We start from the raw sequence: 18,293 nt of genomic DNA, 5'->3' as shown, positions 1-18,293 counted from the left end.
TCAACACTGATCTCAATAGTCTCTACAAATTTTTGCCTTAAATAACAGCAACCGCATACCCATAGGCTACACATAGGGAAAGTTTAGCTTGTTTGGTTATAGATTTATATTGTCTGAAGAGTTACTCTCATGCCTTACTGCTTCTAAAGACAAGCTGTCATTGAAACAATCCCAAAAGTCAACTCAATTTTAAAAGTCTGAATTAACCAATTCAGACGTTGGCAAAAAAATTCCCGAGCTGGGGATATACCTCAGTGATACTGCCTAAAACAAGACAAAGCAAAGAAAAAATTTACCAACAACAACAAAAGTATTTTTTCTCCAAATTTTTAATGCCACTGTCATGTTTACTTTATTTTAAACTTTAAATTTTATATCAGCTCCTCCTAACTACCCTTGTAAGTAACATAACTAATTGATCTCTCAAAATTTCATAGTCATATGATTTACCACTAGATATGAAATCCACAATCCCCTTCCTATTATTCAAGGACCTCCTTTAATTAGGCACCCTCCCTTACCATTTTGTACCCAGAGTCGTTTCCCCATGACTCCCAACCACTGGATGGTAATTTATACTTTCTGACTTTATCATTGTAGCACACAGACACTCAATACGGAATCATTGCCCTTTTCCTTTTCATGACTTCTCTACTTATTACTAACATGCAACTCATTATACAGCTTTCTGACTACAGAGGGAACGCAGCCATACTGTGTTTTCAACTCAGGGCCTGGTGCTTTCTATGCAAGCATTCTACACTGAAACCACAACTATAGGCCTCTTATTTCCCCACTTTTTTAGTATAGCTACTAAAATTTTGAAGTGTTTATGACTCAGATAATTATTGGATAAGCACCACTCTTCATTATCAATTTTAAGGAAGGTAGAGTGTCTTGTTCTTACATGTACAAAACTTAGTAAAATGTGGAAGGAGCTGAAATGAGTGGCTCAAGTATAGGCTGAAGAAACTAAGAGTTTTCAAACTTTATTTTGGTAGTTCCTTTTCCTTTAAATACAAATGCAAACCTTTATCTAGCAAGTTAATTATAGAATCTTCCATTTTAGAAGGAACTTCACTTGTGTTTTTTTTTTTTTTTCTACGTGTCAAGATACTGGTTAAATAGCATTTGGAGTACACTCGAAATGATAAAATTTCAAGTATGTTTTAACTGAGATTTTTTCTTTAATAAAAAATCTAAAGGACTGACCAATTGACAGCACTAGCCATGAAATAGTAAGACTAGTCAGAGATGTCCTGAGTTCCAGTGACAAGGCTGGGGTGGGTGGGGAAAACAAAAATCTAAAGCTGGAGGACATAGGTAATTCCTCAATAAATACTTTTTCCAGTGAAAAACTTCTATCAGAAAAGTCAAGTATTGGAACATTTCTGTCCCTACAAATGTAGATAACTGTAAATATCTACTTTAACTTTGCCACTATTTCCCCTTACTTTCACATCTTTTATGCAATACTTTTGTTTGCTTGGGATTTAAAAATGTTTGAATGTTAAAAGAAAAAGTAAAATAGCCTATAGAGATGAGCCTCACTGCTAGGTGAAATTCAGGACAACGCTAAAAGTTCAGTGTAACAGGGGTGGGCTGCAGATGACAGAGCCAGCTGCCTAACACACCTGCAAGGAAGAGGAGTGTCTTTCCACCTTGGCTGCCTTGCAGCAGTCTGAATTCTTTCCCTACGGATGAGGACAACAGTCTCAGCATCCTTCTCTGGGGCTCATTGTTTTCTGCCCATTTATTAAGAGGAAGCTACAGAGTGCCTAGAAAATGCAGGAGGTTAGGACCGCCCAGCCCCGAGGACCTCACGCACTGCCCCTCCTCCCAGCCACCAACCTGGGGCACCTCTGCAGCCCCAGATGTCACTACCATGCCTGGGTCCACTCCAGGATGTAAGGACTGCCCTAGCTCCCTGGCCTGCCCCAGCTCCCCACTCCTGGGCCACCTGGTCAGTGAGCAGTAGGGGGAGATGGGTGTGTGTGTGTGTGTGTGTGTGTGTGTGTGTGTGTGTGTGTGTGTGTGTGTGTGTGTGTCTGCCTGCTGGCCTGTGCTGTTTCATACACTTAATACACTTGGTATAAATTCAGACTGGGAGCATCTGGTTTCCACAGTGGCTCTTTCTTCTACTGATGGACACTGATTGAGGGTAGTATTCAAAAATCTCTACATGACAGAGACTCAAAGTCCACTCTTGAGAGGCCCGTTCACATGTTGCCTCTGGTAATTTCTTTCCATTTTGATTACTTTATGTAGAGGCCTCTGAATTCTATGATTCCCCAATGAGACCTAGCTTTCATCTGGTTTTATCTACCAACTTAAACTATCTGACTACACTCTATTTTCATTTTTTTCCTCCAAATTTCATTTTTCCTCTTCCTAAAAGTATTGGCAGAATTCATTCTTCCATTTTTTTAAAATCCCCATTGGCTAGCTTCTATGATCACGATGTCCCTGACTGGCATAAATAAAATTAGATATGTGTAGAAACGTTGATGTCCAAAATCATAACTGGAAAATGACAGATTATCAAATTGAAGTGACAAATAGGTTGTAGATGTTTAACAAACAATAAGTAATATGTTATGTGCTGAAAGTTATAATGAAACTATAATTTTGTACTCAACCGCCGTGGAGAATAAAAGTTATTCTCAGAAAGACAAAGGTGATTTATTAGCAGATTCCTTTCTGAAAAAACCAAAACATAATAAAAATATGCTGATCAACTATATAGATCCTTCTTTAGGAAGGTCGTTGCTACTTATCTGAAGCTCAAGAATCAAACAGATTTGCATATACTCTCCAACTCTATATTCAAGCCCACTTTCTAATCCCAGGAACCACAAAACTCAGGGCAGTGAAGAAGGCCTACAGACAAAAGGAGCCAGGCCACAGTGGCTCAAACCTGTAATCCTGGCTCCTCAGGAAATTGAGATCTTAGGAGCATGTTGTTTGAAGCCAGGTTGAGCAGAGCAAAGCCTTTGTGATTCTTACTTCCAATGAACCAGAAAAAAAAACTAGAAGTCGAGGTGTGGCTCAAGTGGAACAGTAGCAGCCATGAGAAAAAAGCCAAGTGAGAATTCCAGTTCCTGAGACCAACCCCTATACTGGCGCGCGCGCACACACACACACACACACACACACAGAGAGAGAACTAACCTCATCAAAAAAAAAAATGAGAACCTCAAAGTGGAATGTAAGCAAATTTGATTACCAATTAAATCTAAGGGACCACTGGTTGTTGAAAAAAAATAAAAATCAATCACTTCCTTGGGAATAAAATGTACACTGAGAAGTAGTCAAAGAACGAGTGATCTGAATGCAGAGGCCCAGATTTGGGCAAGGAGTAGGGCTTTAGGGAGGTGCAGCATGCCCCATGGACTATTCACGTCCACCCTGAACTGCAAGTTCACAGGCAGTGCAGGCAAACCGGTCGGAACAAGCAGGTATTCTCTGCCATGTATCTTCAATGGATGCCACGGGCTCCTCTCTCCTGAGCTGGCACAGTCTGGAAGCTGGTGGGAGCTAGCAAGTAGGGATTACTGTTAACCAATGGGGGAGTCTAGAGGTAAATGTCTCATCTCTTTATCACTGGGTAGGGACATCATCAGATATAATCTTCTTTTCTTGGTCATGGGGCTTGAACTTGCGGCCTGGGCACTGTCCCTGAGTGTTTTCACTCAAGGTTAATGCTCTACCACTTTGAGCCACAACACCACTTCTGTTTTTCTGGAAGTTAATTGGTGATAAGTCTCCTTAAATCACAGCCTCCTGAGTAGCTAGGATGACAGGAGTGAGCCCCCAGTGCCTGGGGCATCTTCTTCTTGATCGCTATGAGGGTCTGTGCCTCAGTTGGCCACAACAATAAAGGTGTTTGTGAATACTCCCCAGCAGTGGCTTGTTTTTTCTGCTCACTTTTCTATTGTTTTGTTTGTGTTTTCTGACTTAAAATCCCAGGGAGACCTTGTACTTCAGTTCTGCCTCAAGGGCAGCTTTTGTAAGAATCTAAATAAGGTGTTAATTAGCTTTAAACTTTAATTCAAGCATATTTACAAGTTTGAAGAGTCATTACTAAGATGATACAGAACATAAGTTCCAAACAAGCATAGAAGGAAAAAGAAAAAAAAAAGCCATGAAAAATCTCGTCAATAAATATGAGGAGCATTGAGGAAAGAATTTTTTTAAAAAAAGGAATAAATAGTGTATTTAATAGATAGAGATGCTCCACTAGCTGTAGAATAATTTTTATGTGATCAAGAAAGATGTTAATTACAACAAATTATGAGAGGCATTGTAATTTCAAAGACATTTTATGGGTCTTATAATGCATGAAATTTGGTGGCAGAAATAGTCTAGAAATAAATATGAATATTCAGCAATTATAATTACTATCAGTGGGCTGAGTCATTTAAATGATCTGATTGTCTAACTGCTTTGTGTTTAAAAGATGAGCTGTGTTCTGTTTATGATTCATTCACTTCAAACACTATAGAATCCAAAAGTCATGCAAAGGGGACTAGGAAACAAAAGAGTAGGCAAGGCATACACTAACTGAAACACAACTAGTGTTCCTGTCTGAAAGCGAGACAAAGACTTTATAAAATGCTTTATTTATATAAGAAAGGTTATGATGCAGGGCTTGTGGGAAACCCAGCTAAGGGTGGGCCTGCAGCCCGTGGCTCCTGCGTGGCTTCAGGGTCCGGCCAGCTGTTCCCCGGTTCTGAGGTGTGCAGCAGGAGCGCCCCATGTTGGGGAACGGACAGCTTCCGCCTCACCAGAAGCACGCGGGTGGCCACTCAGCCCACTCAGCCTGTGGGCCGTGGCCATTGTGTGCTCGGTGCCCCGCCCTCTGCAGCCCTTCCTGTGCCTCAGGAGACTTGACAAGCCCATAGGTTACAAGAACAGCAACTCGCCCAATAGCTGCTGGAAACATTCCAACTTTCCAATCCTTTGTTTCTCTTGGAGGACAACTTCTTCTACTTCCGAATCACTACAGTATAGCTCTGGGGACAGCATCCTCACTTCTTGTCATCACTTCCCCAATAATGAAAAGAATCACATACTGGCCTCAGTTAGCCTTGGGGTTGATGGGGTTGCCCATCAGGGCAAGAAAGAAGATGCTCTGATTGGTCTGAAGTCCACCACACTGCTGTTCAGAGAAAACACTAAGCAGTGGCTGAGTGGCTTCAGTGTAGCCCTGCTGGGAGCCCTGAGCCTGGTGGGTGTGAACAGGGCTCAGACTGCCGCTGGAGCTCACCTGGCTCACCAGATTTACACTCTAGACATCAACAGTCCAGCAGATTGTTGGCATAAATTTATCTCCAACAGAACAGTAGGGATGACGATTTTTTAGGGATCATCCATGGAAATTTATGGAAAGAAAAGAAGACAGATCAAATAAGCAAACAAGGATAGTAGAAATTAGCCCATGAGCTAGGAGTGGTAACACACCTTCAATCCCAGCATCCTGGAAGTGGAAACAGAAGGACCAAGAGTTCAAGACCAGCCTGGGCTACATAGCTACATAATAAGAGAACTGTCTTTAAAAACCACAGGCTGGGGATGAAGTTCAGCAGCAGAGCACACTAAACATTGCAAGGCACACCCAGCACCTAAAAAGTAAAATTAGCAAGTAAAGTTGATCTAGGAATTATGAAAATAATTTTTAAAGCATTCTCAGGTCTTGTAACTGCATTATTCGATTTGAATGAATACTGGTTACTATATGTTAAAGAAGAACCAGATGAAGATTTAGAGAATATTTTCCTTGATTCAAGTAATTCAACTGTTTCCTAGCAAAATTAGATGTCCTTGAGTATTTAAGTTGATGCATTCTTCTGTCTTTTCTAATTGTCATCCAAAGTTCCGGAATCAGATGTGTTTTGGCACTTTAGAGAAAACCTGATACATGTCTCATCTAAATAAATGTCTTCCTGCTCTAGAAAAATGAATTTTTCCAGGGATTAAAAAAAAAGTTTTAGGTAAAGTTGGGGCATGGGGCATATTGTTTTGGTTTTTTTTTTTTTTTGGTAACCATCGCCCTCAGCCAAAAGTTATAATTTAGGAAAGTATTTGTTTTAGAAGAATTTAAATAGCAAATAAAATTTTTACCTAGTGTAGCCCTCCCACCTCCCCCCCCAAAATAAAGGTTACTACCTAATGGTTACATTTCAGTGCATACGGGAGACATGATATGACATTTCAAACTCTACATAATTTCAACTTGAAGTCTAGGGCTGGGATTTTATCTTTTTCTTCCAGGAGAGCACAGGTGATTCACAGCATTGAGGAAGAAAGAAATGCGTGTTTAAATATGGAGTCTTGCAGCAATTGCCAATTCACCAAGCCAAACTGCCAGGCAGGTACTCTACCACTAACCCATGCATCCAGACCCTTTTTTGAACTGGTTATTTTGAGAGTCTCACTGTTTTGCCCAGCTGAGCACTTGAACCATGTTGTGTGTGTGTGTGTGTGTGTGTGTGTGTGTGTGTGTGTGTGTGTGTGTCTGTTTTAATGCTTCCTGCTACTGCTAGGATGATAGGCAAATGCCACTAAGCCAAGACGCAAGTTGAAAAGTGGGTCTCACATTTTTGTTTTTTGCCCTATTTGAAAAAAGATAAACTTAAAAATGACTTGGTAACACAAATCCCCTGTTTGGGGAGTGGGTACAGATGGGAGGGAGTGGTGAACAGAGTGAAGGGCACATATGGTCAAAATACTTAATGTTCACGTGTAAAACTGGAGTCATGTCATCTGTGAGACAGGTTTGAGAAGGGGAGAAAGATGGAGGATTGAGTGTGATTGAGGTGCATAACATGCATATAAGCACATGTCAAAATGAAATACCCTTGTGCAAGTCATTAAAAGATGAAACACAAAATTCCATAAATTTGAAAGTAGAATTTTGTGGTACAGAAACACCAAATAAAGTAATTTCTACCCACAAAGAATTAAAAGCAAGGTCTAAAGGTATAGTTGGTTTTTTAATCAATGTGTATTACAAGATTATGTTCATAAGAGCTAAGACATGTGGAATCAACCTGCTTTTTTTATCTTGGAAAGCTTTTAAAATTTTTCTCTTTATTCTTTTGACAGAAAGGTCACCCGTATGTATTCAGATGTGTACCATTTTAGAAATTCTTCCCACTTAGTATTTGATGGTTCTTAAATCTTAAAGGCATAGTCTTGCCTTCTTATTTCTTCACCTCTTGATCCATTCTGTTTCTCCATTCTTGTTTTGCTTCTTCTTCTTCTGGGATTTCTATTAACACATTCACTTTTGCTTTGAACTCCTGAGTCCTATGTGTTGGATTTTATTATGTTATGGCCATTGATGGTAGATAGATAGGAATATGAGAAATTCAGAGCAGCTTGTAGAAGCAGAACAGGATTTTCTAGGGGTAGGGGCCGTAAGAAGTAGGAGAAAGTCTTCAAAGAACTACAGGAAAGAGAAGCTTGGGAAGGTCTGAATGGTATTTAGGCAAGATGTCAACTTTAAAACACACTAAAGCCCTTATTGTTCTAGGAATTTGTCTCAGCACAAATTATAGTGAAAACACTATTTGATTATGTACTGGGGAAAAAAAATCCACTCTATGTACTTAAAGGGCATCTTGTGCCCACACTTCTAGGGCCTGGCTAGCAGCTCCAGTTCTCTATTAAGGCCCAGAAAAGAGTGTGTACCCGGAAGAATCAGCTCAGAGGAGGATGTGTCAACTGAACCCTGTTTATTGAGATACTAGCAGCCAAGGTGTTAGGATATTGGACCCAGGCTAATCCAAATGGCTCTGGGAACTGTCAAAAGTTCCTGGGCTCAAACTGGAGCTCCTGAGCCCAGGGTCCCTCCCATTTCTATCCTCCCAGGATAGGGAGCTGGGAAGCTCAGTTGTAGCTTTGGAGCTTTGGCAATTTGCTTTCCTTCAAGTCTTTATACATATTGGCCCATCAAGAGAGTGGACCCGTCCCCTCTTCCTGTGGTGGGCAGGGCTTGCTGGGATTACTTCTCACCTCCACCAGAGCATCTCTGGGCCTGGGTGTCTTCTCTCTCCTCCCCACACCAACAGGTTCCTTGGAAAATAGTCACATTTTTACTTCACAACTGTTACCTGGGAGCAGTAGAGCCCCTTCTGGAAGAAGGTCTTCCTTATTCACAGCCTGATCAGCATTACATTGCCATGCCACCATGATTTCTGAACACAGACTTCAACATGTGGTTTGACAGGATAGACTTGACATTTAGGGCTGTAAGAACACACAGGGCAGTGCCTTGAGCCTGACCAGGAAGGTTCCTGTGTCATTGCTCATCTCAATAATTCATCATCCCTAGCGCCCTCTGACCCTTTGTCCCTGCCACCCAGTTTTTCAAGGACCAATTATATCCTCATTGCTCTGGGGTAGGCAAAGCCAGAGAGAGCCACTGGTGAGGCACATGCGTGTGTGGAAGTGATGGACACACACAGCAAGGAACAGTTTTAACAAATGGGGACAGAGCAGGTGGCTATGATCCTTCTTGGTAGAAGAAGAAGAGGAGGAGGAGGAAAAAGTGGAGGAGGTGTAGGAGGAGGCAGAGAAGGAGGAGGAGGAGGAGGAGGAGGAGGAGGAGGAGGAGGAGGAGAAGGAGGAGGAGGAGGAGGAGGAGGAAGGGGAGGAAGAGGAGGAAGAGGAGGAGGAGCAAGAGGATGAGCAAGAGGAGGAAGAGGAGGAAGTAGTGTAGGAAATCTCATAGCTGATGATGTCTGTACTGGTAAATAGAGGCTTTGTCATCAAATCAATGCCGAGGTCTTAACTGGCTTAGGAATATAGCTCTCCCCCAACCCCTGCCTCCCCACCTCTATGGGTGTGTGGTGGTGGTGGTGTATGTTTGGGCATGCCCACTTAACTGGGAATTTATGTTTACAAAGCAGGCTGGGTTGGAAGATGGGTAGACAGGCTGAATTTGACTTTCTCCTGAGGAAAGTCTCTCAATGTTGCTTTTCTTTCCTTCACCCTATTTGCATGATGATTTTCAATGTATCGAATAATCTGCTTTTTATTGTAGTGAGATGCATAACCCTGGACATCTTAATCCTTAGGTACATAGCTTCCTAACATGAAGCACAAATCAACAGTTTACAATGGGTCTCTGTCATCCATCTGCTGATGATTTGCTAATGTCCCACCCCCTTCCTCCAGCCTATGGTGGCAGCCATTCTGCACTCTGAATATCATTTTGAGGACACTACCCCCCCACTTGTAGAACCCTACAGTTTATGTTCTTTTGTGATTGGCTGTTCACACTTAGCACAAACATGTCCTCCAGTTCACATCTTGCAACAGTTTTGTCAGAAATGTCCTCATTCTCAAGGCCAAACCATATTCCATTGTCTGTTCACACACATTTTTGCTTTTCCATTATTCTGTTGATTGACAAGTGGGGTGCTCTCAACATTTTTTTATCTGGAGAATAAGCCTTCTGTGGTCACAAGTGTCTCCAGAGTCTTTCAATTCTTGTGGCCATGTAACAACCTGGAAGGGGAATTTCTTCATCATATGGTCATACTTTTTATTTTAAGAACCTTGATATAATTTTCCCACAGCCTCTGCATCAGCATGCCTCCAATGCCCTTGTAGTACTTGGCATTTTTAAGAGCAGCCATGCTACTGAGAACAGAGTGACATCTTCCCTGTAGTTCTGTTGTGCATTTCTGTAGTAGTCAATGATGTGGAGAACTTGGCCATGCCGTCCATTGGCAATCTCTTTGCAGCGATGTTTCTTCCAGTCCGTTGCCCACTTTATGTTACAATCTGGTTGTTTTCACCATTATTGGATCCCAAGAGTTCTCCCCACGGTTTTCTATCTGACTCTTATTGTCAGAGAGGGGCCCCAGGAGTGAACTAAAAGCAGGAGGCAAGGTTTCTATACCTGCCTCCATGTTGGATATCTCTCCGCTTTAGGGCGTACTCTCTGAAGGTTCTTGGTAATGACATGGAATCCTGGAAGGGCAGGATTGGTCACTAACCATTCATACTATCTTTGAAGAAACAAGAAAGCTTCCTCAAGACAAACACCCCCAGAGACTGATGACTTGCTTATCCTGACCAGTGATGAGAGCTGAACCCTTCCTAAGGCAAGGCCTTCAATAAGGATGGACGACCCATCCGTTGCCCAGGACTGTTAGAGAAGGAATTAGCAGAAGAGAGGTGAGAGGGGTACAGACTTCTCAACCAAACCTAAAGCTCCTATCTGGTCCTGAAGATAGGGAGAGATGGCAAAGGTGGGCTGAAGTGCTATTTTTTTGTGGCACGCCTGTGGCACCTTTCTTCTGCCATCTGTATGATGCCTCTTTATTTGCACATCAGGGTGAGAGGCTGGAGGGACACCTAGAACTCTTTGGGAGTTTTGGGCCCCAGATCTAAAAACTGTGTTTTGGAAATTAGATATAGGCATTGGAAGTCTGCTCTTCTGTTCTGTTGGGTTGCCTTTTGACTATTACGGTGTCATTGATGCACAACGTTTTAAAATGCTCACAAAGCCCAGTTTGTCCACTTTTCTTTGGTTGTCTATGCCTTTGGTGTCTTGGTGTTGTATCCAAGAAATCACTGTCACACCCACTGAATGCTCTGTGTTTCTTCCAATAGATTCAGTGTTTTACGTCTCACCCGCAGGCATTTGATCAGTTTCAACTTAGTGTTAGTATGTGGTGTTAGGTAAGCTCTATTTTCATCATTTCACATTTGGCTATCAAGTTTGTCCAGCACCACTGTCCTTTTTGATTGATGATATTGGCACTCTCATAAAAAATCATTTGACCATGTATACTACAAAATTCATTGATGGGTTCTCTATTCTATCATACTGGTCTTCATGTCTGTCTGTATCCTATTACTCCGTTGTTTTATTATAACTTTGTAGGAAAGATTTGCTTCTTTGGTTCTTCCCTAAACATTTAAAAATATTATGAATAGAATAGATTTTTTTTTGTTTTTAAGAATTGTTCATTGTTACCTGGGCATGGTAGCACACATCTGTAATCCAGGCACTCAAGAGGCTGAAGATGATTGCTGGTTTGAGGCTTGCTTGGATTATAGAAAGGCCCTGTCTCAAAAAATATTTTATTGTCTTCTGAAGGTTTTTGAGCAAAAGAACATGAGGATCATAAGATTCTACAAGGTACATATAGAGTGATGGAGGTAGGAATGTCTGCCGAGGAGAAAGTCTGCCTTCTGCTGACAAGGCTGGGTGGCCATTCAGGGTAGAACTGGAGGCTGAGAGTGAGGCTTGGGCATAAGTGGTGCATGTGAGTGGTCAGAGGTGCCTGCAGGGAGTCCGTTGGTGGTCTCAGCATTTGGCACGTGGGGCTGGCTGGTGGTTCTGTCTCCTGCTTGGTCCTTCCTGGGTTCAAACGTGGCTGCAAAGTGACTGCAGGAGAGAATGGCTCAGGGCTAAGGACACAGATACAACATGGAGCTAAGGAAGCTGAGTTTTTCTCCTGCTTGTAGTTAATCTCAGGGCCCAAGGAGGGAAGCTAGTGTTTTTCAGTAGAAGTATAGCTACTGTTGCGCATCTGTAATAGTTCATTTCCCCATTGCTACTGTGAAAATGCATATTTTGCTATGTTTGGGTCTGACAATGTCTCTCCTCTTTGTTCATTGCCATGTGTCATGGCCCCATGCCCCTGCCCCCTCCCCTTACTGAAATGGAAGATAGACCATCAAAGCTGGGTGTAGGGAAACTTGGCAGATTCCAGACGCAGGATCAAGACAGTCACCTCACTGGCACATGAGCAGACTCAACTAGATGTTCTCTGATGTCAGTTCTATTTCTGATGGTGTGAAATATCAGGTTCATACCAAGTCTATATCCCTCCAAAGGACTTCCTACTCTTTTTTCTTAATTTTCCTTTTGCAATTAACTGCTTTTTTAATTTTCAAAATATTTATTTGTCTATCATTTATTGATTTGGTGGTACTGGAGGATTGAACTTGAGGCCTTAAACTTGCTAGGTAAGCGGTCTACCACGTGAACCACACATCCAGTACTTTGTACTTACTCTGATACATTCATCCATATGCCTCTGTCCTAGAATTTCTTTCTTTCTTTTTTGTAACTTTGTTTCTTTATTGTCAAAGTGTGGTACAGAGGGGCTGGGGATATGGCCTAGTGGCAAGAGTGCCTGCCTCAGATACACGAGGCCCTAGGTTCGATTCCCCAGCACCACATATACAGAAAACGGCCAGAAGCGGCGCTGTGGCTCAAGCGGCAGAGTGCTAGCCTTGAGCGGGAAGAAGCCAGGGACAGTGCTCCGGCCCTGAGTCCAAGGCCCAGGACTGGCAAAAAAAAAAAAAGTGTGGTACAGAAGGGTTCCAGATTCATATGTAATAACGGCTGTTTCTTTTGAGGCACTGAGAAAGCTTCCTACCTCATTGTGCCTACTGGTTTGCACATCACATCTCAGTTAATCTTCTCAATATTTCTTCACCACCATGACACTGAAAAGGGGTGGCTTTCTTGTCTCCCACACAGGTCCTGGCAGTCAACAAGCATTCATATGGTGGCACTGGGAGAAAGACGGTTCATAAATATCTTTGACAGAACTACTCTTGTTTGATGCTAGGTTTGAGAGGATGAACAAAAGTTGAAGCACAGAAAGAATCATAGAATTGTCAGTGGAGGTGTTCTCCTCTGGAGGAATACTTTGACTGACTGTGAACCACAGCACAAAGATCTTGTCTTCTTGTGTCCTAGAGGACATGGATGACCACTGCAGATGGGGAAGACTCTCATTGATGGTGTTCTTGTAGTAGCCACAGGGAGCAGCCAATGCTCTTCACAATGGCATAGCTCAGAGGCAGCATCTGGTAACAGCATAGATACCAGGGCCCACAGTAACACCCATGCAGCTCATGGGCCATGGTAGCTCATGAACCTTGGCAGAATGGGTGTCTTCTTCATGAACGGACCATGAAAGGACATACCATTTCAGTAAGATAAAATGTACTTTCAAAAGGCAATAGCAACCCAGGCACCAGTGGCTCCTGCCTGTCATCCTAACTACCCAGGAGGCTGTGATCTGAGAACTGTGGTTGAAAACAGCCTTGGTAGGAAAATATGAGACACTTATCTCAAATTAGCTATCAAAAAGATGCAAGTGGAGCTCAAGTGGTAGAGAGCCAGCCTTGAGCAAAGAAAGCTCAAGGGAGAGGACCTACACCCTGAGTTTGAACTCTAGTACACACACACACACACACACACACACACACTAGTGCAATAGTGGATTATTACCACCCACACTAGTGAAGCTGTTGCCTTGCACCAAGAACTCCCCAAATGAATAGAGGAAGCTGAAAGATATTTTTTCTTTAAAGATGATGAGAGATGGAGAAGATGACAAGTTTGAACAACTTTGCCACACTGTTCTTATACCAAATGGGGACATGGGTCAGTGGATGGATTTCAAGAAGCAACATGGGTGGCACGTACTATTTCTCATGAGGAATAGTGAGGCTGGCAAGCAAGCACAGCCTGCAGGTTGTAGAAGGTGTCTCAAGCAGGCAATTTTGCTCCTGTGCACAGAAGTCAGAAGACCCAGTGCCAAGAGCCTAAATTCAGAAAAGAATCACTGGGTGATTAAGTAGAGAGGAGTGTGTGTTGCTGAAGTACAGAAGTGTGTGTGTGTGTGTGTGTGTGTGTGTGTGTGTGTGTGTGTCTTCATTCCCAAAGGTTGCCACTAGATGGCGATGTTGGTCAGTGCATGTGTCAGCACCAAGTTCCCAGAGAACTTTCCCTTGGGTGGAGTTGGAAATTTTACAGATGAGAAGATAGGGGATGTCAGAGGCAAAGCAACTGGGTCCAAGCTCAAAATGACAGGCATTGCCCATTTTCCCTGGTCTTACACCTGTAGGGATGATGCAACTAGCAAAGGTTCTGCTTCCAGTACTCTTGGAGTTATGTGTAACATTTCTCCCATCTATCGAAAAATAAGAGCTGCCAGTGTGAGGTAGATCAGTGGCTCTGATTGCAGGAAGAGGTGAAAGACCTTGGATGGTAGACACCATAACTCCCTGTGGGCCATGAGACCGAGTAGAAATGCTGGCTTATGGTTTGGGTGGCATGGAATCCCTTATGCTGCAGAGAGCTCCCATACTTTTTCCCAGTCCCTATGTTATTCCTTGACATGGTGCTTTTGCTATCTGAAAACCCAAGACTTTAGCAGGCCTTAATTCCTTCACAAGCATCTTCTGACTCAGGTAGGAAGGGTTGATAACTTTTGACTTTGGGGTCTTTGTTTTTTAACCTAACCTCTATGGTTAAGATTTTAGGTGTGCGATGGTGTGCTGGCCTAGGATGCAGAAACGTCCCCATAGCCTCTCTCATCCCCTACTAAATCAATCAGGACTCTCTTGCTTGTAACAGGAAGTCAATTAAATCAAACACGAAATGCCACAGGCTTTAGGGAGGCTGTGGGTACAGCTGGTGACATGTGGGTGAGTGAAGATCATGTGACATATTCTGGAATATTCTTGTGTATTTCTCAATTGTTTGCATGGTGAATTCCATTTCTAATGAGTGATTAACTCTTCCTATGATGAAGAATAGGGTTTCTGGCTACTTTTTGCTCATCTCTTAACATAAGCTTTTATTACCATCTGATTACTGCAAGGAAAATCATTACTATAGCTCTTGAAATGCCTAGATTTTAGGTGCTCCAAAACTACCAAGGAGCCGATTCCAATGCAAATGCACAAGAGTCTTTATTGCAACCTCGAGCCTGGACTCTCAACCATCACCAAGGTGGAGGATCGGGATTTAAAGCCTCCCCCCACCACCTTAGATAGTCAGGGTTTTTATTGCAATTACAACAGTGGCAGGGTTTTTCAAACTTGGCAGATACTTGATTGGATGGAATTTAGAAGCAAGTCTTGTCCTATTTCTTTTGGCTATCTACCCTTTCAGTAATCTATTTTGGCTTTGATAACAGGAACTGGCCTTGGTATCAGGAACTGACACAGGTGGTCACATAGCATTGATGCAGGGGGATAATGCAGGGGGTAGAGAAAATCACAAATGGGTTAAGCAAGCCATTTACAGAAGCAGAATTCTGTGGTCAGGCTGACCTAGTACCAACTTCATTTTAACAATTGCTACCATGTTTTCCCATTACCACTAAACAAGCTTGAGTGAGCTAAAACAATCCAGTACTCAATCATAAGTAAACCAACCCAACAGTTACCAAGGCAATTCTACTACTATTATGGTTATTTCTATAGTCTATGACTATGATCATTTTTTACTGCCTGTTACCATGGTGGCTACCTAGGTACACAGAGGTACAAGAGCTCCCTATATTTTTAAATGTCAGACTAGAAAAACTAGTCTCCTCTAGCATGGAGTCATCACTAGGGTTTAGAAGCTGTTACAATTTTAACACTAAAACTTATATTTAGTCACTGAGGTTCTCAGGTTAGCCCTTACACTCTGATTAGTCTATGTTGGGTCATGCACCCACCTTAGAGCCTGTGATGGACAATTTCCTACTCTAATTGCAGGATTAGAAGAGAGTGTTTCAAAAGATAAAAAAGCAAGAGAAGATTATAATTGGGGGTTAGAAGGGGATCATTGCCCAGCAATGAAGAATATCCATTTCTGTCCTCCTTAGGTTCCTGAAAGACATTATTCATAACTCGAAGCCACACGCTAGCCACATGCTGGTAGCCCATGCCTGTAATCCTAGCTACTCAGGAGGCTGCCATCTGATGATCACAGTTCAAAGCCAACCCTGGGCAGGAAAGTCCGTGAGTCTGATCTCCAGTCAACCACCAGAAGTGATGCTGTGGCTCACAGTGGTAGAGAACTGCCTGGCGGGCTTCCTTCTGGGTAGACAACAGCTGCTTCCTGGGTGATGAGTAGCCTTAGGGAAAGTGGGGTGGGTTGATGAAAATATTGCATCCTCTTCTCCATTTGCCGATTAAACAGGAGAAAGGGATGGCTAGCAGTGTTCAAAGGGAAACCCCAGAGGTCTCCTCCTCAGGTCGACTGCTTATTTATTTTTTTTTCAAAATTTTATTATCAAACTGATGTACAGAAAGGTTACAGTTTCATACGTTAGGCACTGGATACATTTCTTGTACAGTTTGTTACCTTGTCCCTCATAAGCACCTCCCTCCTCCCCCCATTTCCCTCCCCCCCCCCCCCCACGGAGGTGTTCAGTTCACTTACACCAAACAGTTTTGCAAGTATTGCTTTTGTAGCTGTTTGTCTTTTTTTACCCTGTGTCTCTCAAATTCGGTATTTCCTTTCAATTTCCAACTTCCAATACCAGTATACACGGTTTCCAATATACTCAGATAAGATTACAGAGATAGTGTAGGTACAACCACAGGAAGGTGATACAAGAACATCATCAATATAGAAGCTACAGATACACATAGGATATTGAAAGTAGTTACAACTGTTTCCATAACATGGAGTTCATTTCACTTAGCATCATCTTATGTGTTCATAAGGGTATAGCTGTTGGGCCTTGTGATGCTCTGCTATGACTTGCTTAAACCTGTACTAATTATTCCCAATAAGGGAGACCACAGAGTCCATGTTTCTTTGGGTCTGGCTCACTTCACTTAGTATAATTTTTTCCAAGTCCTTCCATTTCCTTACAAATGGGACAATGTCATTCTATATGATAGAGGCATAAAATTCCATTGTGTATATGTACCACATTTTCCTGATCCATTCGTCTACTGAGGGGCATCTGGGCTGGTTCCAGATTCTCGCTATAACAAATTGTGCTGCAATGAACATTGTTGTGCTGGTGGCATTACTGTGATTTTGTTTGTGGTCTTTTGGATAGATACCCAAAAGTGGGGCTGCTGGGTCATAGGCGGGTTCTATATTTAGCCTTCTGAGGAATCTCCATACTGCTTGCCAGAGTGGCTGAACCAGTTTACATTCCCACCAACAATGAAGTAGGGTTCCCTTTTGGCCACATCCCCTCCAACAATTGTTATTATTAGTTTTCTTGATATATGACATTCTTGCTGGGGTGAGATGGAATCTCAATGTTGTTTTGATTTGCATTTCTTTTATGGCCAGTGATGTAGAGCATTTTTTCATATGTCTCCTGGCCATTCTCATTTCCTCATCAGAGAAGTCTCTTTTTAAGTCTTTAGCCCACTTCATGAGGAGGCTATTGGTTCTTTGTGGTTTTGTTTTGGAAGAAGGTAGTTTTTTTAGTTCTGCATATATTTTAGAGATGAGGCCTTTGTCTGTTGAATGTCCGGTAAGGATCTTCTCCCAGTCTGTGGGCTTTCTGTTTATCTTGCGAGCTATGTACTTTGCCATGCAGAAGCTATGCAGTTTGATGCAGTCCCATTTGTCCAACCTTACTTTGATTTGTAGCCTTTCTGGGTCTTTGTTCAGGAAGTTCCGTCCTGCGCCAACGAGCCCAAGTGTTTCTCCTACTCCTTCCTTTAGTGTTTTCAGGGTGTCTGTTTTGATTTCAAGGTCTTTAATCCATTTGGAATTGATTTTGGTGCAGGGTGATATATAAGGATCTAGTTTTAGTTTGTTGCATGTGTTGAGCCAGTTTTGCCAGCACCACTTGTTAAGGAGGCTATCTTTCTTCCATACTATTGTTTTAGCTACTTTATCAAAGATTAAGTAGGCGTAGTTCTGTGGGTTCATTTCTGGGTCTTCAATTCTGTTCCATTGGTCTTCAGGTCCGTTCCGGTGCCAAGGCCAAGCTGTTTTTATTACTATAGCTTTATAATAGAGCTTGAAGTTGGGTATTGTAATTCCTCCAGCACTGTTCTTTCTGCTTAGGAGTGTTTTTGCTATTCTAGGTCTTTTATTGTTCCATATGAATTTAAGGATTGCTTCCTCTATTTCATTAAAGAATGGTGTTGGGATATTAATAGGTATTGCATTGAATTTGTAGATAACCTTCGGCAATATTGCCATTTTGATTACATTAATCCTCCCAATCCAGGAGCATGGGAGGTTTTTCCATTTCCTTAGTTCTGACTTAATTTCATTTTTCAAGCTTTTAAAGTTCTCATCAAAGAGGTCTTTCACTTCTTTGGTTAAGGTTATTCCGAGGTATTTTATGTTTTGGGGGGCTATTGCAAAAGGAGTTGCTTTCCTGATTTCAGCCTCGGTCTTGGGGTCGTTAGCATAGAGAAAGGCCGTTGATTTTTGAAGGTTTATTTTATATTCTGCAACTTTGCCAAAGTTTTGGATCAGCTCTAGTAGCTTTGGGGTAGAGTCTATGGGATTCTTTAGGTATAGGATCATGTCATCTGCGAAG

General features: G+C 42.3%; 1 pseudogene; it reads left to right on the top strand.

The window, feature by feature from the left end:
- Positions 1-4,642: 4,642 nt before the first annotated feature.
- Positions 4,643-5,592, top strand: LOC125367574 (annotated as a pseudogene).
- The last annotated feature ends 12,701 nt before the right edge of the window (positions 5,593-18,293 follow it).

This window comes from Perognathus longimembris, chromosome 19 (assembly GCF_023159225.1).
Source record: "Perognathus longimembris pacificus isolate PPM17 chromosome 19, ASM2315922v1, whole genome shotgun sequence".
Taxonomy (NCBI): domain Eukaryota; kingdom Metazoa; phylum Chordata; class Mammalia; order Rodentia; family Heteromyidae; genus Perognathus; species Perognathus longimembris.
The sequence above is the reverse complement of the archived record's forward strand: the minus strand, read 5'-3'. Positions and strand labels throughout refer to the sequence as shown.